At 40.1% G+C, this 27,177-nt stretch overlaps 1 protein-coding gene across 5 annotated transcripts in view; it reads right to left on the bottom strand.

Annotated features, from left to right (window-relative positions):
- Lpal2 (lipoprotein(a) like 2) overlaps positions 1-27,177 on the bottom strand; it is a 57,047-nt gene that overhangs the window by 16,709 nt on the left and 13,161 nt on the right. The window contains exon 2 of one of the 5 annotated variants that reach the window (XM_087659370.1): positions 26,192-26,227. The exons of the other annotated variants lie outside the window; for them this stretch is intronic. The gene's annotated coding sequence lies outside the window, so the exon portion shown is untranslated. The remainder of the gene's footprint in view (positions 1-26,191; positions 26,228-27,177) is intronic. 5 annotated transcript variants of the gene reach the window in all.

The raw sequence follows: 27,177 nt of genomic DNA, 5'->3' as shown, positions 1-27,177 counted from the left end.
CTAATAGAAGAAAAACTAGGGAAGCATCTGGAACACATGGGCACTGGAAAAAATTTCCTGAACAAAACACCAATGGCTTACGCTCTAAGATCAAGAATCGACAAATGGGATCTCATAAAACTGCAAAGCTTCTGTAAGGCAAAGGACACTGTGGTTAGGACAAAACGGCAACCAACAGATTGGGAAAAGATCTTTACCAATCCTACAACAGATAGAGGCCTTATATCCAAAATATACAAAGAACTCAAGAAGTTAGACCACAGGGAAACAAATAACCCTATTAAAAAATGGGGCTCAGAGCTAAACAAAGAATTCACAGCTGAGGAATGCCGAATGGCTGAGAAACACCTAAAGAAATGTTCAACATCTTTAGTCATAAGGGAAATGCAAATCAAAACAACCCTGAGATTTCACCTCACACCAGTGAGAATGGCTAAGATCAAAAACTCAGGGGACAACAGATGCTGGCGAAGATGTGGAGAAAGAGGAACACTCCTCCACTGTTGGTGGGATTGCAAACTGGTACAACCATTCTGGAAATCAGTCTGGAGGATCCTCAGAAAATTGGACATTGAACTGCCTGAGGATCCAGCTATACCTCTCTTGGGCATATACCCAAAAGATGCCCCAACATATAAAAAAGACACGTGCTCCACTATGTTCATCGCAGCCTTATTTATAATAGCCAGAAGCTGGAAAGAACTCAGATGCCCTTCAACAGAGGAATGGATACAGAAAATGTGGTACATCTACACAATGGAATATTACTCAGCTATCAAAAACAACGGCTTTATGAAATTCGTAGGCAAATGGTGGGAACTGGAAAATATCATCCTGAGTGAGCTAACCCAAACACAGAAAGACATACATGGTATGCACTCACTGATAGGTTGCTATTAGCCCAAATGCTTGAATTACCCTAAATGCCTAGAACAAATGAAACTCAAGACAGATGATCAAAATGTGAATGGTTCACTCCTTCTCTAAAAGGGGAACAAGAATACCCTTGGCAGGGAAGAGAGAGGCAAAGATTAAAACAGACACAGAAGGAACACCCATTCAGAGCCTGCCCCACATGTGGCCCATGCATATACAGCCATCCAATTAGACAAGATGGATGAAGCAAAGAAGTGCAGACTGACAGGAGCCGGATGTAGATCGCTCCTGAGAGACACAGCCAGAATACAGCAAATACAGAGGCGAATACCAGCAGCAAACCACTGAACTGAGAATAGGACCCCCGTTGAAGGAATCAGAGAAAGAACTGGAAGAGCTTGAAGGGGCTCGAGACCCCATATGTACAACAATGCCAAGCAACCAGAGCTTCCAGGGACTAAGCCACTACCTAAAGACTATACATGGACTGACCCTGGACTCTGACCTCATAGGTAGCAATGAATATCCTAGTAAGAGCACCAGTGGAAGGGGAAGCCCTGGGTCCTGCTAAGACTGAACCCCCAGTGAACTAGACTGTTGGGGGCAGGGGGACAATGGGGGGAGGGTGGGGAGGGGAACACCGATAAGAAAGGGGAGGGGGGAGGGGGATGTTTGCCCGGAAACTGGGAAAGGGAATAACACTCGAAATGTATATAAGAAATACTCAAGTTAATAATAATAAAAAAAAAAAGAATGGAAGTAGTAAAAAAGGAAAGAAAATCCGGATATATTCATAAAACTTGTCCATGAGTGAGTAGGGTTAATAAAGATTAACAGTGGAAAAGCATGTGTGCGTGTGTGTGTGTGTGTGTGTGTGTGTGTGTGTGTGTGTGTGTGTTAATAATGTAAAGGAATACTTGGAAAAATGTTAAAAGAAATAATTAAAATTATGAAATAAAACCATTAACAATAAAAAATAAAAAGAAATGTGCACTAAGAAATTGAATGCCGAGACACCGCCGGAACCTGAAGGAAACAGACCGGATAAACAGTTCTCTGCACCCAAATCCCGTGGGAGGGAGAGCTAAACCTACAGAGAGGCAGACATGCCTGGGAAACCAGAAGAGACTGCACTCTGCGCACATCCAGACGCCAGAGGAAAACACCAAACGCCATCTGGAACCCTGGTGCACGGAGGCTCCCGGAAAGAGCGGCGCAGATCTCGGTTGCTGCCGCCGCGGAGAGGACTTAGGCAGTACCCCACGAGCACACTTGAGCCTCGGAACCTCAGGTAGGACCAACTTTTCCCCTGCAAGTGACCTGCCTGGTGAACTCAAGACACAGGCCCACAGGAACAGCTGAAAACCTGTAGAGAGGAAAAACTACACACCCGAAAGCAGAAAACTCTGTCCCCATAACTGGCTGAAAGAAAACAGGAAAACAGGTCTTACAGCACTCCTGACACACAGGCTTATAGGACAGTCTAGCCACTGTCAGAAATAGCAGAACAAAGTAACACTAGAGATAATCTGATGGCGAGAGGCAAGCACAGGAACCCAAGCAACAGAAACCAAGACTACATGGCATCATCGGAGCCCAATTCTCCCACCAAAATAAACATGGAATATCCAAACACACCAGAAAAGCAAGGTCTAGTTTCAAAATCATACTTGATCATGATGATGGAGGACTTCAAGAAAGACGTGAAGAACTCCCTTAGAGAACAAGTAGAAGCCTACAGAGAGGAATCGCAAAAATGCCTGAAAGAATTCCAGGAAAACATAAATAAACAAGTAGAAACCCGTAGAGAGGAGACAAAAAATCCCAGAAAGAATTCCAGGAAAACACAATCAAACAGTTGAAGGAATTAAAAATGGAAATAGAAGCAATCAAGAAAGAACACATGGAAACAACCCTAGAAAATCAAAAGAAGAGACAAGGAGCTGTACATACAAGCTTCACCAACAGAATGCAAGAGATGGAAGAGAGAAACTCGGGAGCAGAAGATTACCTAGAAATCATTGACTCAACTGTCAAAGATAATGTAAAGCAGAAAAAGCTACTGGTCCAAAACATACAGGAAATCCAGGACTCAATGAGAAGATCAAACCTAAGGATAATAGGTATAGAAGAGAGTGAAGACTCCCAGCTCAAAGGACCAGTAAATATCTTCAACAAAATCATAGAAGAAAACTTCCCTAACCTAAAAAAAGAGATACCCATAGGCATACAAGAAGCCTACAGAACTCCAAATAGATTGGACCAGAAAAGAAACACCTCCCGTCACATAATAGTCAAAACACCAAACGCACAAAATAAAGAAAGAATATTAAAAGCAGTAAGGAGAAAAGGTCAAGTAACATATAAAGGCAGACCTATCAGAATCACACCAGACTTTTCGCCAGAAACTATGAAGGCCAGAAGATCCTGGACAGATGTCATACAGACCCTAAGAGAACACAAGTGCCAGCCCAGGTTACTGTATCCTGCAAAACACTCAATTAACATAGATGGAGAAACCAAGATATTCCATGACAAAACCAAATTTACACAATATCTTTCTACAAATCCAGCACTACAAAGGATAATAAAGGGTAAAGCCCAACATAAGGAGGCAAGCTATACCCTAGAAGAAGCAAGAAACTAATCGTCTTGGCAACAAAACAAAGAGAAGAAAAGCACACAAACATAACCTCACATGCAAATATGAATATAACAGGAAGCAATAATCACTATTCCTTAATATCTCTCAACATCAATGGCCTCAACTCCCCAATAAAAAAACATAGATTAACAAACTGGATACGCAACGAGGACCCTGCATTCTGCTGCCTACAGGAAACACACCTCAGAGACAAAGACAGACACTACCTCAGAGTGAAAGGCTGGAAAACAACTTTCCAAGCAAATGGTCAGAAGAAGCAAGCTGGAGTAGCCATTCTAATATCAAATAAAGTCAATTTTCAATTAAAAGACATCAAAAAAGATAAGGAAGGACACTTCATATTCATCAAAGGAAAAATGCACCAAGATGAACTCTCAATCCTAAATATCTATGCCCCAAATACAAGGGCACCTACATACGTAAAGGAAACCTTACTAAAGCTCAAAACACACATTGCACCTCACACAATAATAGTGGGAGATTTCAACACCCCACTCTCATCAATGGACACATCATGGAAACAGAAATTACACAGAGACGTAGACAGAATAAGAGAAGTCATGAGCCAAATGGACTTAACAGATATTTATAGAACATTCTATCCTAAAGCAAAAGGATATACCTTCTTCTCAGCTCCTCATGATACTTTCTCCAAAATTGACCATATAGTTGGTCAAAAAACAGGCCTCAACAGGTACAGAAAGATAGAAATAATCCCATGCGTGCTATCAGACCACCACGGCCTAAAACTGGTCTTCAATAACAATAAGGGAAGAATGCCCACATATACTTGGAAATTGAACAATGCTCTACTCAATGATAACCTAGTCAAGGAAGAAATAAAGAAAGAAATTAAAAACGTTTTAGAATTTAATGAAAATGAAGGTACAACATACCCAAACTTATGGGACACAATGAAAGCTGTGCTAAGAGGAAAACTCATAGCGCTGTGTGCCTGCAGAAAGAAACAGGAAAGAGCATATGTCAGCAGCATGACAGCACACCTAAAAGCTCTAGAGCAAAAAGAAGCAAATACACCCAGGAGGAGTAGAAGGCAGGAAATAATCAAACTCAGAGCTGAAATCAACCAAGTAGAAACAAACAGGACCATAGAAACAATCAACAGAACCAAAAGTTGGTTCTTTGAGAAAATCATCAAGATAGATAAACCCTTAGCCAGACTAAAGTGAGGACCCAGAGAGTGCGTCCAAATTAACAAAATCAGAAATGAAAAGGGAGACATAACTACAGATTCAGAGGAAATTCAAAAAATCATCAGATCTTACTATAAAAGCCTATATTCAACAAAACTTGAAAATCTACAGGAAATGGACAATTTCCTAGACAAATATCAGGTACCGAAGTTAAATCAGGAACATATATACCTAAACATAGTAAAAGCCATATACAGCAAACCAGTTGCTAACATTCAACTAAATGGAGAGAAACTTGAAGCAATCCCACTACAATCAGGGACTAGACAAGGCTGCCCACTCTCTCCCTACTTATTCAATATAGTTCTTGAAGTTCTAGCCAGAGCTATCAGACAACAAAAGGAGGTCAAGGGGATACAGATCGGAAAAGAAGTCAAAATATCACTATTTGCAGATGATATGATAGTTTATTTAAGTGATCCCAAAAGTTCCACCAGAGAACTACTAAAGCTGATAAACAACTTCAGCAAAGTGGCTGGGTATAAAATTAACTCAAATAAATCAGTTGCCTTCCTCTACACAAAAGAGAAACAAGCCGAGAAAGAAATTAGGGAAACGACACCCTTCATAATAGACCCAAACTATATAAAGTACCTCGGAGTGACTTTAACAAAGCAAGTAAAAGATCTGTACAATAAGAACTTCAAGACACTGAAGAAGGAAATTGAAGAAGACCTCAGAAGATGGAAAGATCTCCCATGCTCATGGATTGGCAGGATTAATATAGTAAAAATGGCCATTTTACCAAAAGCAATCTACAGATTCAATGCAATCCCCATCAAAATACCAATCCAATTCTTCAAAGAGTTAGACAGAACAATTTGCAAATTCATCTGGAATAACAAAAAACCCAGGATAGCTAAAGCTATCCTCAACAATAAAAGGACTTCAGGGGGAATCACTATCCCTGAACTCAAGCAGTATTACAGAGCAATAGTGATAAAAACTGCATGGTATTGGTACAGAGACAGACAGATAGACCAATGGAATAGAATTGAAGACCCAGAAATGAACCCACACACCTATGGTCACTTGATTTTTGACAAAGGAGCCAAAACCATCCAATGGAAAAAAGATAGCATTTTCAGCAAATGGTGCTGGTTCAACTGGAGGGCAACATGTAGAAGAATGCAGATCGATCCATGCTTATCACCCTGTACAAAGCTTAAGTCCAAGTGGATCAAGGACCTCCACATCAAACCAGACACACTCAAACTAATAGAAGAAAAACTAGGGAAGCATCTGGAACACATGGGCACTGGAAAAAATTTCCTGAACAAAACACCAATGGCTTATGCTCTAAGATCAAGAATCGACAAATGGGATCTCATAAAACTGCAAAGCTTCTGTAAGGCAAAGGACACTGTGGTTAGGACAAAACGGCAACCAACAGATTGGGAAAAGATCTTTACCAATCCTATAACAGATAGAGGCCTTATATCCAAAATATACAAAGAACTCAAGAAGTTAGACCGCCGGGAAACAAATAACCCTATTAAAAATGGGGTTCAGAGCTAAACAAAGAATTCACAGCTGAGGAATGCCGAATGGCTGAGAAACACCTAAAGAAATGTTCAACATCTTTAGTCATAAGGGAAATGCAAATCAAAACAACCCTGAGATTTCACCTCACACCAGTGAGAATGGCTAAGATCAAAAACTCAGGTGACAGCAGATGCTGGCGAGGATGTGGAGAAAGAGGAACACTCCTCCATTGTTGGTGGGATTGCAGACTGGTAAAACCATTCTGGAAATCAGTCTGGAGGTTCCTCAGAAAATTGGACATTGAACTGCCTGAGGATCCAGCCATACCTCTCTTGGGCATATACCCAAAAGATGCCTCAACATATAAAAGAGACACGTGCTCCACTATGTTCATCGCAGCCTTATTTATAATAGCCAGAAACTGGAAAGAATCCAGATGCCCTTCAACAGAGGAATGGATACAGAAAATGTGGTACATCTACACAATGGAATATTACTCAGCTATCAAAAACAACGAGTTTATGAAATTCGTAGGCAAATGGTTGGAACTGGAAAATATCATCCTGAGTGAGCTAACCCACTCACAGAAAGACATACATGGTATGCACTCATTGATAAGTGGCTATTAGCCCAAATGCTTGAATTACCCTAGATCCCTAGAACAAAGAAAACTCAAGACGGATGATCAAAATGTGAATGCTTCACTCCTTCTTTAAATGAGGAAAAAGAATACCCTTGGCAGGGAAGGGAGAGGCAAAGATTAAAACAGAGACTGAAGGAACACCCATTCAGAGCCTGCCCCACAGCTGGCCCATACATATACAGCCACCCAATTAGACAAGATGGATGAAGCAAAGAAGTGCAGACCGACAGGAGCCGGATGTAGATCGCTCCTGAGAGACACAGCCAGAATACAGCAAATACAGAGGCGAATGCCAGCAGCAAACCACTGAACTGAGAATAGGTCCCCCGTTGAAGGAATCAGAGAAAGAGCTGGAAGAGCTTGAAGGTGCTCGAGACCCCAAAAGTACAACAATGTCAAGCAACCAGAGCTTCCAGGGACTAAGCCACTACCTAAAGACTATACATGGACTGACCCTGGACTCTGTCCCCATAGGTAGCAATGAATATCCTAGTAAGAGCACCAGTGGAAGGGGAAGCCCTGGGTCCTGCTAAGACTGAACCCCCAGTGAACTAGACTATGCGGGGAGGGTGGCAATGGGGGGAGGTTTGGGAGGGGAACACCCATAAGGAAGGGGAGGGGGGAGGGTGATGTTTGTCCGGAAACCGGGAAAGGGAATAACACTTGAAATGTATATAAGAAATACTCAAGTTAATAAAAAAAAATAAAAAATAAAAAAAAAATAAAAAAAAAGAGGAGAAGAGAAAAAAAATGTACACACAAACGGAAATAATTAAATCATTTTTTTCACTTAAAAAAAAAAAAAAAAAAAAAAAAGAAGACCTCAGAAGATGGAAAGATCTCCCATGCTCATGGATTGGCAGGATTAATATAGTAAAAATGGCCATTTTACCAAAAGCGATCTACAGATTCGATGCAATCCCCATCAAAATACCAATCCAATTCTTCAAAGAGTTAGACAGAACAATTTGCAAATTCATCTGGAATAACAAAAAACCCAGGATAGCTAAAACTATCCTCAACAATAAAAAGACTTCAGGGGGAATCACTATCCCTGAACTCAAGCAGTACTACAGAGCAATAGTGATAAAAACTGCATGGTATTGGTACAGAGACAGACAGATAGACCAATGGAATAGAATTGAAGACCCAGAAATGAACCCACACACCTATGGTCACTTGATTTTTGACAAAGGAGTCAAAACCATCCAGTGGAAAAAAGATAGCATTTTCAGCAAATCGTGCTGCTTCAACTGGAGGTCAACATGTAGAAGAATGCAGATCGATCCATCCTTATCACCCTGTACAAAGCTTAAGTCCAAGTGGATCAAGGACCTCCACATCAAACCAGATACACTCACACTATTAGAAGAAAAACTAGGGAAGCATCTGGAACACATGGGCACTGGAAAAAAATTCCTGAACAAAACACCAATGGCTTATGCTCTAAGATCAAGAATCGACAAATGGGATCTCATAAAACTGCAAAGCTTCTGTAAGGCAAAGGACACTGTGGTCAGGACAAATCGGCAACCAACAGATTGGGAAAAGATCTTTACTAATCCTACAACAGATAGAGGCCTTATATCCAAAATATACAAAGAACTCAAGAAGTTAGACCGCAGGGAAACAAATAACCCTATTAAAAAATGGGGTTCAGAGCTAAACAAAGAATTCACAGCTGAGGAATGCCGAATGGCTGAGAAACACCTAAAGAAATGTTCAACATCTTTAGTCATAAGGGAAATGCAAATCAAAACAACCCTGAGATTTCACCTCACACCAGTGAGAATGGCTAAGATCAAAAACTCAGGTGACAGCAGATGCTGGTGAGGATGTGGAGAAAGAGGAACACTCCTCCATTGTTGGTGGGATTGCAGACTGGTACAACCATTCTGGAAATCAGTCTGGAGGTTCCTCAGAAAATTGGACATTGAACTGCCTTAGGATCCAGCCATACCTCTCTTGGGCATATACCCAAAAGATGCCCCAACATATAAAAAAGACACGTGCTCCACTATGTTCATCGCAGCCTTATTTATAATAGCCAGAAGCTGGAAAGAACTCAGATGCCCTTCAACAGAGGAATGGATACAGAAAATGTGGTACATCTACACAATGGAATATTACTCAGCTATCAAAAACAACGGCTTTATGAAATTCGTAGGCAAATGGTTGGAACTGGAAAATATCATCCTGAGTGAGCTAACCCAATCACAGAAAGACATACATGATATGCACTCACTGATAAGTGGCTATTAGCCCAAATGCTTGAATTACCCTAGATGCCTAGAACAAATGAAACTCAAGACAGATGATCAAAATGTGAATGCTTCACTCCTTCTCTAAAAGGGGAACAAGAATACCCTTTGCAGGGAATAGAGAGGCAAAGATTAAAACAGAGACTGGAGGAACTCCCATTCAGAGCCTGCCCCACATGTGGCCCATACATATACAGCCATCCAATTAGACAAGATGGATGAAGCAAAGAAGTGCAGACCGACAGGAGCCGGATGTAGATCGCTCCTGAGAGACACAGCCAGAATACAGCAAATACAGAGGCGAATGCCAGCAGCAAACCACTGAACTGAGAATAGGACCCCCGTTGAAGGAATCAGAGAAAGAACTGGAAGAGCTTGAAGTGGCTCGAGACCCCATATGTACAACAATGCCAAGCAACCAGAGCTTCCAGGGACTAAGTCACTACCTAAAGACTACATGGACTGACCCTGGACTCTGACCTCATAGGTAGCAATGAATATCCTAGTAAGAGCACCAGTGGAAGGGGAAGCCCTGCGTCCTGTTAAGGCTGAACCCCCAGTGAACTAGACTATGGGGGGAGGGCGGCAATGGGGGGATGGTTGGGAGGGGAACACCCATAAGGTAGGGGAGAGGGGAGGGGGATGTTTGCCCGGAAACCAAAGAATTATTATTAAGTATTAAATAAAAAAAATACTAGAAAAAAAAAAGAAGTTGAATGCCTGCTTACTCTCTCAAAACCAATTAATTTGTGACACTAAAGACTTGTAGAGCTCTCACGGCAATTTTGATTTTCAGAAAAGACATATTAAGCCCAAGGAGAGATACTCTAAGAGCGCATGGGGTGCAGGAGCCAAAAGGTAGCCTCAAACAGGAACCTGCTGGTCTCCATCTGTGCCCAGAGTTGGGGGCATACCATGGTCCTTGGACCAAAAACATGCCTACGGAGAGTTAGTCTGCCAAAAGTGCTCTCCCTCCTGAGACGACAGTTAAGACCCCACTTTCTCTCCACTGTGTATCCAAAGAAACAACTGACAGGCGTGCACAGGGCTGAAGGGCAGAAGGACAGTCTGTTACTATTCCAGTTACCCATCTGGAATTCTCCCAGAACTCTCAGACCCAAAACAAGTCCTGAGAGAGCTGGTCTACCAGGAACACTCTCACTGTGAAGATCACACGCTAACAGACTCAAATAACAGGTGTAAGAAGATCCAGTCAGAGACAGCAAGAACTAATCTCAGAGATAACCAATGGTGAGCGGCAAGCACAAGAACCTAAGCAACAGAAACCAAGACTGCTTGGCATCATCAGAAACCAGTTCTACTATCACAGCAAGTACTGGATGTCACAACACACCAGAAAAGCATCTGTTATCACCTGAGTCTTTGATCTTAGCCATTCTGACTGGTGTGAGGTGAAATCTCAAGGCTGTTTGATTTGCATTTCCCTGATGACTAAGGATGAACATTTCTTTTTTTTTTTTCATCTTTATTAAATTGGGTATTTCTTATTTACATTTCAAAATGTTATTCCTTTCCCAGTTTCCAGGCCAACATCCCCCTAGATGCTTCTTCGCCATTCCATATTCTTCAGTTTAGAATTCTTTGTTTAGCTCCGTCCCCCTTTTTAATACAGTTATTTGATTCTAGGAGCCTAACTACTTGAATTCTTGATGTGTATTTATTGGATGTTATCCCTCTATCAGACGTAGGATTGGTAAAGATCTTTTCCAAATCTGTTGGTTGCTGCTTTGTCCTATTGACAGTGCCCTTTGTCTTGTAGAAGCTTTGAAATTTTATGAGGTCATGTTTGTCAATTCTTGATCTAGAACATAGGCCATTGGTGTTCTGTTCAGGAAATTTTCCCCTGTGCCTATGTGTTTGAGGATATTCCCCACTTTCTCTTCTATTAGTTTCAGTGTATCACATTTTATGTGGAGGTCCTTGATCCACTTGGACTTGAGCTTTGTACAAGCTGATAAGAATGGATCGATTTTCATTTTTCTACATGCTGACCTCCAGTTGAACCAGCACCATTTGTTGATAATGCTCTTTTTGCCACTGGATGGATTTAACTCCTTTGTCAAAAATCAAGTGACCGTGGTTGGGAGACCTTTAATGACTGCTTCTATTTCTTTAGGAGATATGGGGTTGTTTAGATGGTTTATCTGTTCCTGATTTAACTTCAGTACGCGATATCTAAGAAATTATCCATTTCCTCCAGATTTGTTGAATATAGGCTTTTGTAGTAGGATCTGATGATTTTTTTAATTTCCTCTGGCTCTGTTGTTATGTCTCCCTTTTCATTTCTGATTTTGTTAATTGGACACACTCTCTGTGTCCTCTGGTTAGTCTGGATAAGTGTTTATCTATGTTGTTGATTTTCTCAAAGAACCAGTTTTTGGTTCTGTTGATTCTTTGTATAGTCCTTTTTGTTTCTACTTGGTTGATTTCAGCTCTGAGTTTGATTATTTCCTGCCTTCTACTCCTCCTGGGTGTGTTTGCTTCTTTTTGTTCTAGAGCTTTTAGGTGTGCTGTCAAGATGGTGATATGTGCTCTCTCCTGTTTCTTTCTGCAGAAACTCGGAGCTATGAGTTTTCCTCTTAGCACAGCTTTCATTATGTCCCATAAGTTTGGGTATGTTGTACATTCATTTTCATTAAATTCTAAGAAGTCTTTAATTTCCTTCTTTATTTCTTCCTTGACCAGGATATCGTTGAGTAGAGCATTGTTCAGTTTCCATGTATATGTGAGTGTTCTTCCCTTATTGTTGTTAAAGACCAGCTTTAGCCCATGGTGGTCTGATAGGACTCATGGGATTATTTCTATCTTTCTGTATCTCTTGAGGCCTGTTTTATGACCAATTATATGGTCAATTTTGGAGAAAGTACCATGAGGTGGTGAGAAGGTACATCCTTTTGTTTTAGGATAGAATGTTCTATAAATATCTGTTAAGTCCATTTGGTTCATGATTTCTCTTAGTCTGTCTATGTCTCTGTTTGATTTCTGTTTCCATGATCTGTCCATTGATGAGAGTGGGGTGTTGAAATCTCCTACAATTATTGTGTGAGGTGCAATGTGTGCTTTGAGCTTTAGTATGGTTTCTTTTATGTATGTAGGTGTCCTTGTTTTTGGAGCATAGATATTTAGGATTGAGAGTTCATCTTGGTGGATTTTTCCTTTGATGAATATGAAGTGTCCTTCCTTATGTTTTTTGATGACTTTTAGTTGAAAATTGATTTTATTCGATATTAGAATGGCTACTCCAGCTTGCTTCTTCAGACCATTTGCTTGGAAAGTTGTTTTCCAACCTTTTACTCTCAGGTAGTGTCTGTCTTTGTCTCTGATGTGTGTTTCCTGTAGGCAGCACAATGTTGGGTCCTCATTGCATACCCATTTTGTTAATGTGTGTCTTTTTATTGGGGAATTGAGTCGATTGATGTTGAGAGATATTAATAATAGTGATTGTTGCTTCCTGTTATATTCGTATTTGGATGTGAGATTATGTTTGTGTGCTTTTCTTCTCTTTGTTTTGTTGCAAGACAATTAGTTTCTTGCTTTTTATAGGGTGTAGCTTGCCTTCTCATTTTGGGCTTTACCATTTATTATCCTTTGTAGGGCTGGATTTGTGGAAAGATATTGTGTAAATTTGGTTTTTGTCATGGAATATATTGGGTTCTCTATCTATGTTGAGAGTTTTGCAGGATACAGTAACCTGGGCTGGCATTTGTGTTCTCTTAGGGTCTGAATGACATATGTTGAGGATCTTCTGGCTTTCATAGTCTCTGGTTAGAAGTCTGGTGTGATTCTGATAGGTCTGCCTTTATATGTTTCTTGACCTTTTTCCCTTACTGCTTTTAATATTCTTTCTTTGTTTTGTCCATTTGGTGTTTTGACTATTATATGACAGGAAGAGTTTCTTTTCTGGTCCAATCTATTTGGAGTTCTGTAGTCTTCTGTATGTTTATGGGCATCTCTTTATTTAGGTTAGGGAAGTTTCTTCTATAATTTAGTTGAAGATATTTACTCGCCCTTTAAGTTGGGAATCTTCGCTCTCTTCTACACCTATTATTATTAGGTTTAATATTCACATTGCCCTGGATTTTCTAAGGATGTTTATTGTTAGGAGCTTTTATGTTTTACATTTTCTATGATGGTTGTGTCAATATTTTTATGGCATTTTCTGCCCCTGAGAGTCTCTCTTCTATCTCTTCTATTCTGTTGGTGATGCTTGCTTATATGACTCCTGATCTCTTTCCTAGGTTTTGATTCTCCAGAGTTGTCTCCCTTTGTGCTTTCTTTATTGTTTCTATTTCCATTTTTAAATTCTGGATGGTTTTGTTCAATTCCTTCACCTATTTCATTATGTTTTCCTGTAATTCTTTAAGGAGTTTTTGTGTCTTCTCTTTAAGTGCTTTTACTTGTCTACTTGTGTTTTATTATATTTCTTTAAGGGAGTTATCTACGTCCTTCTTAAAGTCCTTCATCAACATAAAATGTGATTTTAAATTTAAGTCTTGCTTCTCCTTGTTTTTTGGATATACAGTATTTGCTTTGGTGAGAGAACTGGGCTCTGATGATGCCAAGTAGTCTTGGCTTCTGTTCCATAGATTCTTGTGCTTGCCTCATGCCATCTTGTTGGCTCTAGTGTTAGCTGGTCTTTCTGTCTCTGACAATGGCTTGATCCTCCTATTAGCCTGTGTGTCTGTACTACTGGAGACCAGCTTTATCCCAGTGGGTTTTAGATACAGAGCACTGTGTTACAATGTCAGCCCAGGTGCAGGCTGAAACCAGAAGGATTCTTTCCCTGACTGCTCTTAGGTTCCTGTGTCCAGGGGGCTCTAGGCGGGTTCCTCTTGAACCAGAAATGTGAGCAGAAGTGTTGGTCTCCCCTGAGCTCTCATGATTGTCCGCACTTCTGAGAGTTCAGCTCTCTCTCCTACAGGATTTAGGTGTAGAGAGCTATGGGACCTGGTCAACCCTGGCTTAGGCAGAAACTGGAAGTGATGGGTTTTTTTTAGGATAATTTGTCTTACCTTGGTGGGCAGTTTATATCATTATCAATTGGTTGTGAGTTTTATTGTGCAGACATTTTGTGAAGTTTGAATTTACTGATATAAATCTGATTGCTAAATTATAAGCTTAATGAGTTTTGATTTTAATAGGTTACTGAGAGTTGTGACTATAACCCTTAGTTGTCAGATGCTGGGAATGTGAGCAGATTCTGCAGTAAGAGAGCTGAGAGATAGGTGGACTCTATATGGAACTGGCATGGTGGCAACCCGCCTTGGGAACTAGATGATAGAGTGGCAAGAGGGTGTCTGCTGCATGGATCAGATAGTAGCCTGAAGAAGCATGGGATGGAGATTGGGAGCTTATTAGGGGAGACACTTTGCTGACTGAGATGAAAATATCCTGCAGATGCCATAAGGTGCACTGGTGCTGGCAATAGTGTGGAATTGTAGAGATTCATTTATTATTATTATTTACCAAAACACCTAGTAATATTTTATTACATTCATTTGCTCTGTTTGTATGCATATGTGCCCATACACATGTGTTTCCAATTGTGGCTATGGCATGGCATGGTATGTTTGTCTCTCTCAGTCCCATTGCAGGCACCTTACAAATCTTTTGGACCTCAAATGCATTCTTCAGACAGAGCACCAAAATGAATAGATTATGTCATTGGCTCCAATTGATGCCATCTGTCCCAGACAGCAAACAAGTACTACAGCATCATTATTTATCAATCAAAAATCTGTACATGAATATTCTTCTTAGAAGCTTTTTTATAAAAACCCTCCATATTTACTGCTTTCAGCAAATGCTTATGAGAATATCCATGCATTACTCTAAGTCAGAAACATGGGAGTACACAATTTAAGGGTTCAATTATGTATTAGCTTAGATTGTAACTGTTGACTACATGGGAATCCCAAGGCAAGTAAACTTCATTATTACATTGTTCTCCAAAAAGCAGGCTAAACAAACAAGCTGAGTACATAATAGGATAGTGTCTTAGGTGAACTCAAGACACATAAGTAATTCTGATTGAAAGGTGCAGCAAAAGTTCCAGTATCTTAGAATGTAGGAGATGTTTTCATAATGTTGTGTAGCTTTGTACAAGCACTTAAATAAGAAAATCTATATTAGTGCAGTTATGCAGTCTGAGAACCGATCCCAGTAACAGAACAATGACCTAGCTTACATGGGTCCCTAAATCCTGCAACACACTGTCAATTTAATAATCAAAACAAAAAAAAACCTCATAGAAGAGACAGTTTATATATTATATTTTATTCTGGGTTCAAATATGGTCTGGAAACACAAGTTTAGGTTTCCTCAAATTCCATGTTGCAATCTGGTAATAGTTTCATGAAGATTTTATAATTTAGCAAAAAAAAAAGTCATCATCTACAGGCTTTTCAGATTCTATGGTGGAAGAATCAGGTGGGCAAATTATAGAAAAGTAGGGGAACCGCTGACATAGACCCCCATGTGCTTTTTAATAGCAATACTAGTGTTTGTGTAAGTCAAAACATGTGACTTGTTAATACATCTCAAAGATTTCATGTGATATTCACGAAGGATATCATGTCACACACAGGCATGTTGAATGGTTTCTAATGACAACACAGAGTTCAAAATAATGCATTCTGAATCTGCACCGTTCCAACTTCTTGACAGTCATTGAAGAGAAATTAAGGAATATAGATGGTCTTCAGCAGAAGAATATTGAAGTCATTTTTAACATTTCTGTAATGTGCAATCTCAAGCAACAGTTAAATATGAGACAGTTTTTATGAATTGGCATGGAATGACCTCTAAGATGTACTATTAAGTAAGTAACTGAAAGTGGAAAGCAGTGGCTATATTGTGGCACACAGTATATGATTAAGTGTATAAGACAGCGTTATATATTTATAAATACCTCTACTCATGAATGTATAAAAAAGGTCTGTTTTGGTAATAAATCAAATGATTACCATGGTCCTTCTGGAGAAGTTAAGAAAAAATTCCTTTCTTATATAAAATATTTTAAGATATGTTTGGGACTGGAGGGATGACTAAGCAGTTAGAAGCACACATTGCAGCTACAGAGGACCTGAATTAACTTCCCAGCATCCATGTCTGGTGTTTTATAGTTATCTGTAACTCCAAGACCAGATGATCTAATGACCCTTCTTGACCACTGTGACACCTGCACTCATGGAGACACACACACGCGCGCGCACATGCACAGACGCATGCACATAAACATAATAAAAAATAAATCTTTAAGTAATATCAGCAAAATTTAAATTATGTTCATAAGAATTGTTTTGCTCCTGAGAGACACATCCAGAACATGTCCACTACAGAGGTTAATACTAGCAGCAAACCATCAAACTGAGAATAGGACCCCCTTGGGGGTAATTAGAGGAAGTAATGAAAGAGTTAAAGGAGCTTGAAACCCCATAAAAACAACAATGCCAGCCCAGAAGTTAACTAATACCATCCCACAGTTCCCTGCACCCAAATCCCCTGGGGAAGAGAGTGGACCACTCAGGAGTGCAGACATCCTGAGGCCGCAGGACAGACTGTCTCCTCTGCACACCTCTGCCTACATCCCTGGTCCAAGGGGAAACAGGAACAGAGAGCTGCCGGTACCTGCAGTTCTGGTCTGTGCCCAGGACTGAACTGAACCGGCCAAACAGCTCCCCGCACCCAAATCCCATGGGGGAGAGAACTGTACCCTCAGAAGTGTGGATATTCCTGAGAAGTCAGAGGAGAATACCCTCTGCCCACAGTCCAGACCCAAGAGGGAATCACATAGTGCCAACTGTGCCCACTGGGTGCAAGGACCTACAAGAGCAATCAGGGGCAGGACCCTTTGATTTCTGGCCACGCCTAGAGCTGGAAAACAGTCTCCAGCAACTGAGAACAGGATCCCTTTGGGGAGGGGGTAAGAGGAAGTATTGAAAGAGGTGAAGGAGCTTGAAATCCCATAAAAAACAACCATGCCAACAACCAGAGCTTCCAGGGACTAAAACACTACCAAAAGACTATGCATGGACTGACCCAAGGCTCCAACTGCATATGTAGCAGAGAATAGCCTTGTTGGGGCACCAGTGGAAGGGGAAGCCCTTGGTCCTGCCAAGGTTGGACCCCCAGTGTAGGGGAATATGGGGGTGGGGGAAATAAGGGGGATGTATAGGGGGAATACCTGTATGGGGGAGGGGGTAGGGAGGGGATGGGAGCTTACAGACAGGAAGCCGGAAAGGGGAATAATGTTTGAAATGTAAGTAAAGAAATTTGTCTAATAAAAAAATTTTAAAAAAAATGCCAACCAACCAGAGCATCCAGGGACTAAACCACTACCAAAAGACTATACAAGAACTGACCCAGGGCTCTAACTGTATATGTAGCAGAGAATAGCCTTGTTGGGGCACCAGTGAAAGGGGAAGCCTTTGGTCCTGCCAAGGTTGGACCCCCCCAGTGCAGGGGAATATGGGGGGGCGTCAATAAGGGGGATGTATGGGAGGAATACCCAGATGGGGGAGGGGGAGGGAGGGGATGGGGGCTTATGGACAGGAAACCAGGAAGTAAAGAAATATATCTAATAAAAATTTTAAAAAGACAAATATTTTGTGGAAATTAATAATTAAATCAAGTTAAGTCAAGGTATTGTAAAATAATCTAATGTAATGGACAGCTAAAGTTGTAAAAATCAATCCTTTCTCTACCATAGCTCTAAGACCACCCCATGTAAGGCTAATTGGAAACAAGATTAGCCTGGTACATTATGTAGCTGCTAGCTCATTTTTATTCTGTGCTTTAGGAACACAGTCTGATGGACTCAGTAAAACAAGACCAGAACTATAACCTCAGAGAAAAGGCAAGAAGGATGCAGATCTTGACCTCAGCACAATACTGAACTGTAGACAAAAGCTGGCCACTAAATGCTAATAGTCTCATTTTTTTTTATTTTCTCTTCTGTTGCTTAATCAAGGAAAATGTGACTTAATCATCACATATCATCATATATCAATGCACATGATTTTAGAATTCTATGAAGTTCTCTTGGAAAATTTATAAAAAGAAACATGCGCATAGATATCTAGCTGGAATTTCTGAGTTCCCTTTTCTCCCAATATAAGAACAAATTAAAATGTCTTCCAAGACATGATAGTTTTTTTCTACCATCTTCTCTTTGAATCTAAACAACATATCATCCACATGATTCATATACCTTCATTCAATTATATGTTAATCTTAATTTAAGTAAATCATAAATTAATGAATTCCAAGCTATAGAAAAAAGGAATAATTCTTCACACGGAGGGTGACATCACTGTCCCCCAGTGTTCTCACTAATCCATTATTTACTTTAATTTGGGCAGATAAGTAAATGTCAGTGGCTTGGATTTCTTCTAGTTGCTTCCTTATAAAGATTAAAAGATTAAATCAACATAAAACAAAAGATTAAAATAACACTGAGTTTATCTCAAGACAGAAAAATCTGGACAGTATGAAAACTCTTAGAAGTACATACAGGCATTCCAGTGATTAAACAAAGACCATGTTCTCTGAAAGTGACCCTGCATTATATATATACTTTTTACACATTTATGTTCAGAATAAATAGCATGATTTTAGAAAGAAGTGACAAGAGTTGCTTGAGTAAATACCATAAATTAAAAATCTTATATTGATACTTTTTTAAAACCCTTTCTCCCTCTCCCATCCCCCCTATCTACCTCCCTCTGCTTCTATGAAGATGCTCCCACTCCCACCCACCTACTCCCACCTCACCACTCTGGCATTCCCCTATACTGGGGAAACAAGCCTTCACAGGACCAAAGGTTTCTCCTTCTATTGATGCTAGACAATGCAATGCTCTGGTACATGTGTGGCTGGAGCCATGGATCCCTCCATGTATACTCTTCGGTTGATGGTTTTGCCCCTGGGAGTTCTTCCTATGGGGTTGTAAACCCCTTCAGCTTCTTCAGTTCTTTCTGTAACTCCTCCATTGAGGACCCCTTTCTCAGTCCAATGTTTACCTTCAACCTTCCTCATCAGTATCAGTAAGGCTCTGACAGAGCCTCTCAGGAGACACCCATATCTGGCTCCTGTCAACAAGCACTTCTTAGCATCAGCAATAGTGGCTGGGTTTGGTGGCTGCATGTGGGATGGATCCCCAGATGAGGCAGACTCTGAATGACCTTTCCTTCATTCCCTGCTCCACTCGTTGTCCCTGTGTTTCTTCCCATGAGTATTTTGTTTCCCCTTCTAGGAAAAACTGAAGCCCCTCCTTGTCTCAAAAAAAAATCCTTTCAGGAGAACAGAGACTGTGTGCTTTGCAAGCCCAGTCCATCCCAAATGTACCTAAAACACTACTGATTTCATTAACATCCAAGGAAGGAGTGATGTGTTATGTCCACTACTCAGGTCCTGGCAGGGGTGGAATTGATGATAGGGTCCCACTAGCTAATGCTTACATGTGCTGTAGATTAGAGAAGTAAATCAGGCATGAATTCCACCAAACCAAGCTGTGTTCACTTCTAGGCACTTCTGGAAATGCAATAGTCTTCCACAGCCCCATGCAGTTGTCACCTACTCAAGTCTGAGAACAATTTCTAGAAAACTTAGATTCTTGCTTATTTGTCAGGATATGGTCTGGCTTGGTTGACTTGGATCATGACTGCTTCTTGGGACTATACCTCAAGAAATACTTTAAATCCACGATACACATGCTACCTCTTCTTACCAATAAAAGACAGTATGTGTAGTGCTGGGCTTCAAATCCATGATCATGCCTATGCCACGTAAAGGATCTGTCACTGAGCTATACCCCCAGTCCTTGAATGGGGCTTTTTAAGTTTAGTCAATCAATACTAGGATAAAGACAACATTCATCAAGTCCAATAAATAAGCAGGAGTTAATCTTTGCACTGAAAGAATTGCTCTCAGACCCTTCACCTGAAGATAGCAACAGCAAACACTAAGGATTTTACCCTGATCACCAGCACTAGCCAGCCTGCCTTCTGGTTACTATATTGATTGCTGCCCACTCACAGCAACTGTTCCTCTAAGCATTTGCCCTTGCCAATAAGCCTCTGACTTGATCCTACAAAAGTCTGTCCTTCCTCATGGAACTAAATCTGAAAAGCAATTGGTACACCAGGCCTTCCTATAATAGGTCAGATCAAGCAGGACTCCACGTGAGTTCCTGTTCCAGCTCTCCTTTGTTCCTTACTCTGTCCTACTCCTTAAGCCCATGCCTAGGAACGTACTAGGGGAAGATACAGCCCTGAATACTTTGCTACTGAAGAACGACATTTGCCTTTTATTCTGTGTGTGTGTGTGTGTGTGTGTGTGTGTGTGTGTGTGTGTGTGTGTGATTACTCTCTACTGCCACTATGAAAATCTTTCTTCCCCTATTCAAAAGAAACTCGGAAAATGACCTCTCTGATCTGAGCATAGGGACTAAAACTCTACATCTTGCTTCCAGTTTCTACCTGCACCCAGAGTTGAACCAGTCCCACAACTCTCTGTGCCCATATTCCATGGTGGGGAGAGCTGGAATCTTAGAAGTGTAGAAAATCTTGAGAGCTCAGAAGAGACCACATTTCTGTTCACATTCCTGGCCCAAAAGAAACAACACCTAGACCCCTCCAGACACAGGAACCTAGGAGCAGTCAGGGAAAGGGTGCTTCTGGTCTCTGCCTATGACCAGAGCTGAAAGCCAGTGGCCAGGAGTGCTGACACACCTGAGAGCAGAGCTAAGACCACCACTTCAGATCCAAGGTACTCACATGGAGCCCTCAGGACACACAAACCCAGGAGCAGTCTGGGACAAGACTTCTGATTTCTGTATGTGTCCAGAGCTCACACGGTCTCAAGGCTATGTGTACCCAGATCCCATAGAGGGAAAGCTGGTCTACAGGAGAATTGACACACAGGATTGCAGGAGGGCCAAGGCACTGTCAAAGACAGCAAGACCAGTGAAGATCAGAGACAACCTGATGGCACTAGGCGAGCACAGGAATGTAAGCAACAGAAAACAAGATTACTTGGCATCATCAGAGACCAATTCTCCCACGAAAGCAAAAACTGGATATCCAAACACATTGGAAAAACAAGATCTAGATTTAAAATCACATCGTATGATGATGATACAGGACATTAAGAAGGGCATAATTAACTCCCTTAAAAGAAATACAGGACAACACAGGTAAACAAGCACAAAATCACTTAAAGACATACAGGAAAACATAACCAAACAGGTGACTAAATTGAACAAAACCATCCAGGAAATGAAAATGGATAAAAACAATAAAAAATCACAAAGGAAGAAAACCCTGGAAAAAGAAAACCTAGGGAAGAGATCAGGAGTCAGACTCAAGCATCACTAACAGAATACGAGAGATAGAAGAGAGAATCTCAGGGGCAGAAGATACCATAGAAAACATTGACACAACTGTCAAACATAATGTAAAATGCAAAAGGCTCCTAGCAATAAGTATCCAGGAAATCCAGGACACAATGAGAAGATTAAACCTAAGGATAGAAGAGAACTAAGACTCCCAACTTAAAGGGCCAATAAATAACTTCAAAAAATTATGGAAGAAAACTGCCCTAAACTAAAGAAAGAAATGCTCATAAACACACAAGGAGCCTACAGAACTGCAAATAGATTGGACCAGAAAAGAAATCCCTCCAAACATATATTAGTCAAAACAACAAATGCACAAAACAATGAAAAAATTTTAAAAGCAGTAGAGAAAAGGGTCAAGTAACATATAAAGGCAGACCTGTCAGAATTACACCAGACTTCTCACCAGAGACTATGAAAGCCAGAAGATCTTGGGCAGATATCACCCAAACCCTAAGAGAACACAAATGCCAGGCCAGGCTACTACATCTGGCAAAACTCTCAATTACCTTAGATAGAGAAACCAAGATATTCCATGACAAAAAAAAATTTAAACAACATATTTCCACAAATCCGACCATAAAAAGGATAATAGATGGAAAACTCCAACACAAGGAGAGAAACTACACCCTAGAAAAAGCAAGAAAGTAATCATCTTGCAACAAACCCAAAAGAAGAGAGCCACACAAACATAATTCCACAGCTAAAAACAAAAATAACAGGAAACAACAATCACTATTCCTTAATATCTTTTAAAATCAATGGACTCAATTACTAATAAAAAAAAGACATAGATTAACAGACTGAATATGGAAAGAGGACCACACATTTCACAGCACACATTAAACCCACCTCAGTGACAAATACAGACGCTACCTTGGAGTGAAATGCTGGAAAACAATTTTCCAAGCAAATGGTACAAAGTAAAAAGCTGGAGTAGTCATTCGAATATCAAATAAAATCAACTTTCAACCAAAAGTTATGAAATAAGAAGGAAGGAGACTTCATATTCATCAAAGAAAAATCCACCAAGATGAAATCTCAATCCTGAATATCAGTGCTTCAAATGCAAGGGCACCTACATTCACAAAAGAAACCTTACTAAAGCTCAAAGCACACGTGACACCTCACACAATAATAGTAGGAGACTTTAGCACCCCATTCACATCAATAAATAGATCATGGAAACAGAAACTACACAGACATAGAGAAACTAACAGAAGTTATGAACCGAACAGACTTGACAGATATCTATAGAACATTTCATCCTAAAACAAAAGAATATACCTTCCTCTCAGCACCTAATGGTACCTTCTCGAAAATTGAACACATAATGGGTCACAAAACAGGAATCAAAAAATTCAAGATGATAGAAATAATCCCATGCAGCCTATCAGATCACCATGGATAAAGGCTGGTCTTCAATAACAAAAAGAATGATAGAAAGTCCACATAAACATGTAAGTTGAACAGCAATCTACTCAATGATAACTTAGTCAAGGAAGAAATGCAGAAAGAAACTAAAGACGTTTTATAATTTAATGAAATTGAAGGTACATATACCCAAATTTAAGGGACACAATAAAAGCAGAGCTAAGAGGTAAAACTCATAGCTCTGAGTGCCTCCAAAAAGAGACTGAAGAGAGGATACACTAGCAGCTTGACAGCACACCTAAAAGCTCTAGAACAAAAACTGCAAATAGTCCCAAAAGGAGTAGAAAGTAAGAAATAATCAAAATCAGGATTGAAATCAATGAGGCAGATGCAAAAAGAACTATACAAAGAATCAACAAAACCAGAAGGTGGTTTGCTGAGAAAATCAAGAAGATAGGGAAACCTTTAGCCAGACTAACCAGAGGGCACATAGAGAGTATCCAAATTAGCAAAATCAGAACTGAAAAGGGAAACATAACAACAGAATCTGAGGAAATTCAAAAAAGATCATCAGATCCTATTACAAAAGCCTATGTTCAAGAAAACTGGGAAATATGCAAGAAATGGACAATTTTCTAGAAAGATACCAGGTACCAAAGTTAAAAAAAAGGATTAGATAAACTACCTAAACCGTCTTATAAGTCCTAAAGAAATAGAAACAGGTATTATAAGTCTCCCAAACAAAAACTCCCAGGACCTCTTGAGTTTAGAGGAAAATTCTAACAGACCTTCATAGAAGGCCTAATACCAATACTTTCACAAAAGAGAAACAGAAGGAACACTATGAAATTTCTTCTGTGAAGACACAATCACACTTATATCTAAGTCACACAAAGACCCAACAAAGAAGGAAAACTTCAGACCAATTTCTCTTATGAATATCAACACAAAAATACTCAATAAAATTCTCCCAAACCTAATCCAAGAACACATCAAAACGATCATCCATCATGATCAAGTAGGCCTCATCCCAGGGATGCAGGGATGTTATGGTATACAGAAATCCATCAATGTAATTCACTACATGAACAAACTCAAAGAAAAAAAACCACATGATCATCTCATTAGATACTGAGAAAGCATTTGACAAAATTCAACACCCCTTCATGATAAAAGTCCTGGAAAGATCAGGAATTTAAGGCCCATACCTAAACATAGTAAAAACAATATGCAGCAAACCAGTAGCCAACATCAAACTAAATGGAGAGAAACTTGAAGCAATCCCACTAAAATCAGAGACTAGACAAGGCTGTTCACTTTCTCCCTACTTATTCAATATAGTACTCGAAGTCCTAGCCAGAGCAATCAGAAAACAAAAGGATGTCATAGGATGCAAATTGGAAAGGGAGAAGTCAAAATATCACTACTTGCAGATAATATGATAATATACTTACGTGACCCTAAAAGTTCAACCAAAGAACTGCTAAGCCTGATAAACAACTTCAGCAAAGTAGCTGAATATGTAATTAACTCAAACAAATAAGTAGCCTTCCTCTACTCAAAGGCTAAACAGGCTGAGAAATAAATTGGGGACATGACACCCTTCACAATAGTCACAAATAACATAAAATATGTTGGTGTGATTCTTACCAAGTGAAAGATCTGTATGACAAAAACTTCAAGTCTCTGAAGAAAGAAATTGAAGAAGATCTCAGAAGATGGAAAGATCTCCCATGCACATAGATTGGCAGGATTAGTATTATAAAAATAGTCATCTTGCCAAAACAAACAAACTATAGATTCAATGCAATCCCCAACAAAATTCCAACTGAATTCTTTAAGGAGTTAGAAAGAGCGATTTCTAAATTCATTTGGAACAACAAAAAACCCAGAACAGTGAAAACTATCCTGAACAATAAAAGAACTTCTAGGAGATTCAGCATTCCTGACCTCAAGCAGTATTACAGAGCAATAGTGATTTTAAAAAAAAACTGTATGGTATTGGTACAGAGACAGGCAGATAAATCAGTGGAATATAATTGAAGACTCAGAAATGAGCTCACACACCTATGGTCACTTGACCTTTGAAAATTAAGCTAAAACCATCCAGTAGAAAAAAAGATAGCATTTTCAACAAATGGTGCTGGTTCACCTTGAGGTCAGTATGTACAAGAATGCAAATCAATCCATTGTTATCACCCTGTATAATGCTCCAGTCCAGGTGGGTCAAGCACCTCCACATCAAACCAGATACACTCAAACTAGTAGAAGAATAAGTGGGGAAGAGTCTCAAACACATGGGCACTGGGGAAAGTTTCCTGAACAGAACACCAATGGCTTGTGTCTAAGTTCAAGAATCAACAAATGGGACCTCATAAAATTACTTCTGTAAGGCAAAGGACACTGTCAGTAGGACAAAATGGCAACCAACAGATTAGAATAAGATCTTTATCAATCCTACATCCAACAGAGGGCTAATATATAATATATACAAAGAACTCAAGAAGTTAGATTCCAGCGAGCCAAATAACCCTATTAAAAAATGGGGTGTGGAGCTAAACAAAGAATTCTCAGCTGAGGAATATTGAATGACTGAGAAGCACCATTAAAGAAATGTTCAACATCCTTAATCATCAGGGAAATACAAATCAAAACAACCCTGATATTGAACTTCACATCAGTCAGAATGGTTAAGATAAAAAACTCAGGCAACAGCAGATGCTGGTGAGGATGTCGAGAAAGAGGAGCAGTCCTCCATTGTTGATGGAATTGCAAATTGGTACAACCACTCTGGAAATCAGTCTGGAGGTTCCTCAGAAAATTGGACATTCCACTACCTGACAACCCAGCTATTCCACTCCTGGGATATATCAAAAAGATGCTCGAACATACAACAAAGACACATGCTCCACTATGTTCATAGCAGCCTTATTTATAATAGTCAGAAGCTAGAAAAAACCCAGATACCCTTCAACAGAAGAATGAATACAGAAAATATGGTACACCTACAAAATGGAATACTACTCAGCTATCAAAAACAATGACTTCATGGAATTCATAGGCAAATGGATGGAACTGGAAAATATCATCCTGAGTGAGGACCCAACCACAGAAAAACACACATGGTATGCACTCACTGATAGGTAGATATTAGCCCAAAAGCTCAAGTTACCCAAGATACAATCCACAAACCACATGAAGCTCAAGAATAAGGATGACCGGGTTGGGGATTTAGCTCAGTGGTAGAGCGCTTACCTAGCGAGCGCAAGGCCCTGGGTTCGGTCCCCAGCTCTGAAAAAAAAAATCAAAGAATAAGGATGATCATAGTGTGGATGCTTCACTCCTTAAAAGGGGGAACAAAAATATTCATAGGAGGGGATATGGAGACAAAGTTTGGAACACAGACTGAAGGAACAGCCATTCAGAGCCTGCCCCATATGTATATCCATCCATCCAAAATTAGGTAAGATTGATGAAGTTAAGAAATTGATTCTGACAGGAACCAGATGTAGGTTTCTCCTGAGAGACACAGCCAGAGCATGTCTAATACAGAAGCAAATGCAATTAGCAAACCATTGAACTGAGAATGGGACCTCCATTAGAGGAATTAGAGAAAGGATCGTAAGAGCTGAAGGGGCTTGCAACCCCATAAGAAGAACAATGCCAACCAACCAGAGCTCGCAGGGACTAAACTACTACCCAGATATTATAGGTGGACTGACCCATGGCCTAAACTGCGTATGTAGCAGAGGATGGCCTTGTTGGGCACCAAAGGAAGAAGAAGTCCTTGGTCCTGTCAAGGTTGGACCCTCAGTGTGAGGGAATGCTAGGAGGCTGAAAAGAGGTGTAGATAGGCAAGGGAACACCCATATAGAAGAAGGGGAATGGGAGGGGATGGGGGCTTATGGACAGGAAACCAGGAAAGGAAATAACAGCTGAAATGTAAATAAAAATATCCAATAAAAAAAGCTCTAGTGATTGGATATGCTGGTGAGGGTGTGGAGAAAGAGTAACAACTCCTTCATTGTTGGTGGGATTGCAAGCTGGTACAACCACTTTGGAAATCAGTCTGGAGGTTCCTCAGAAAATTTGGCATAATACTATCTGATGACCCAGCTATTCCACTCCTGGGCATATACCCAAAAGATGCTCCAACATATAATAAGGACACATACTCCGCTATGATCATAGCAGCCTTATTTATAATAGCCAGTAGCTGGAAAGAACTCAGATGTCCCTCA

The sequence above is a fragment of the Rattus norvegicus genome, chromosome 4 (genome assembly GCF_021556685.1).
Source record: "Rattus norvegicus strain SHRSP/BbbUtx chromosome 4, alternate assembly SHRSP_T2T, whole genome shotgun sequence".
Taxonomy (NCBI): Eukaryota; Metazoa; Chordata; class Mammalia; order Rodentia; family Muridae; genus Rattus; species Rattus norvegicus.
Note: the sequence above shows the minus strand (reverse complement) of the source record. Positions and strands in the feature narration are given on the sequence as shown.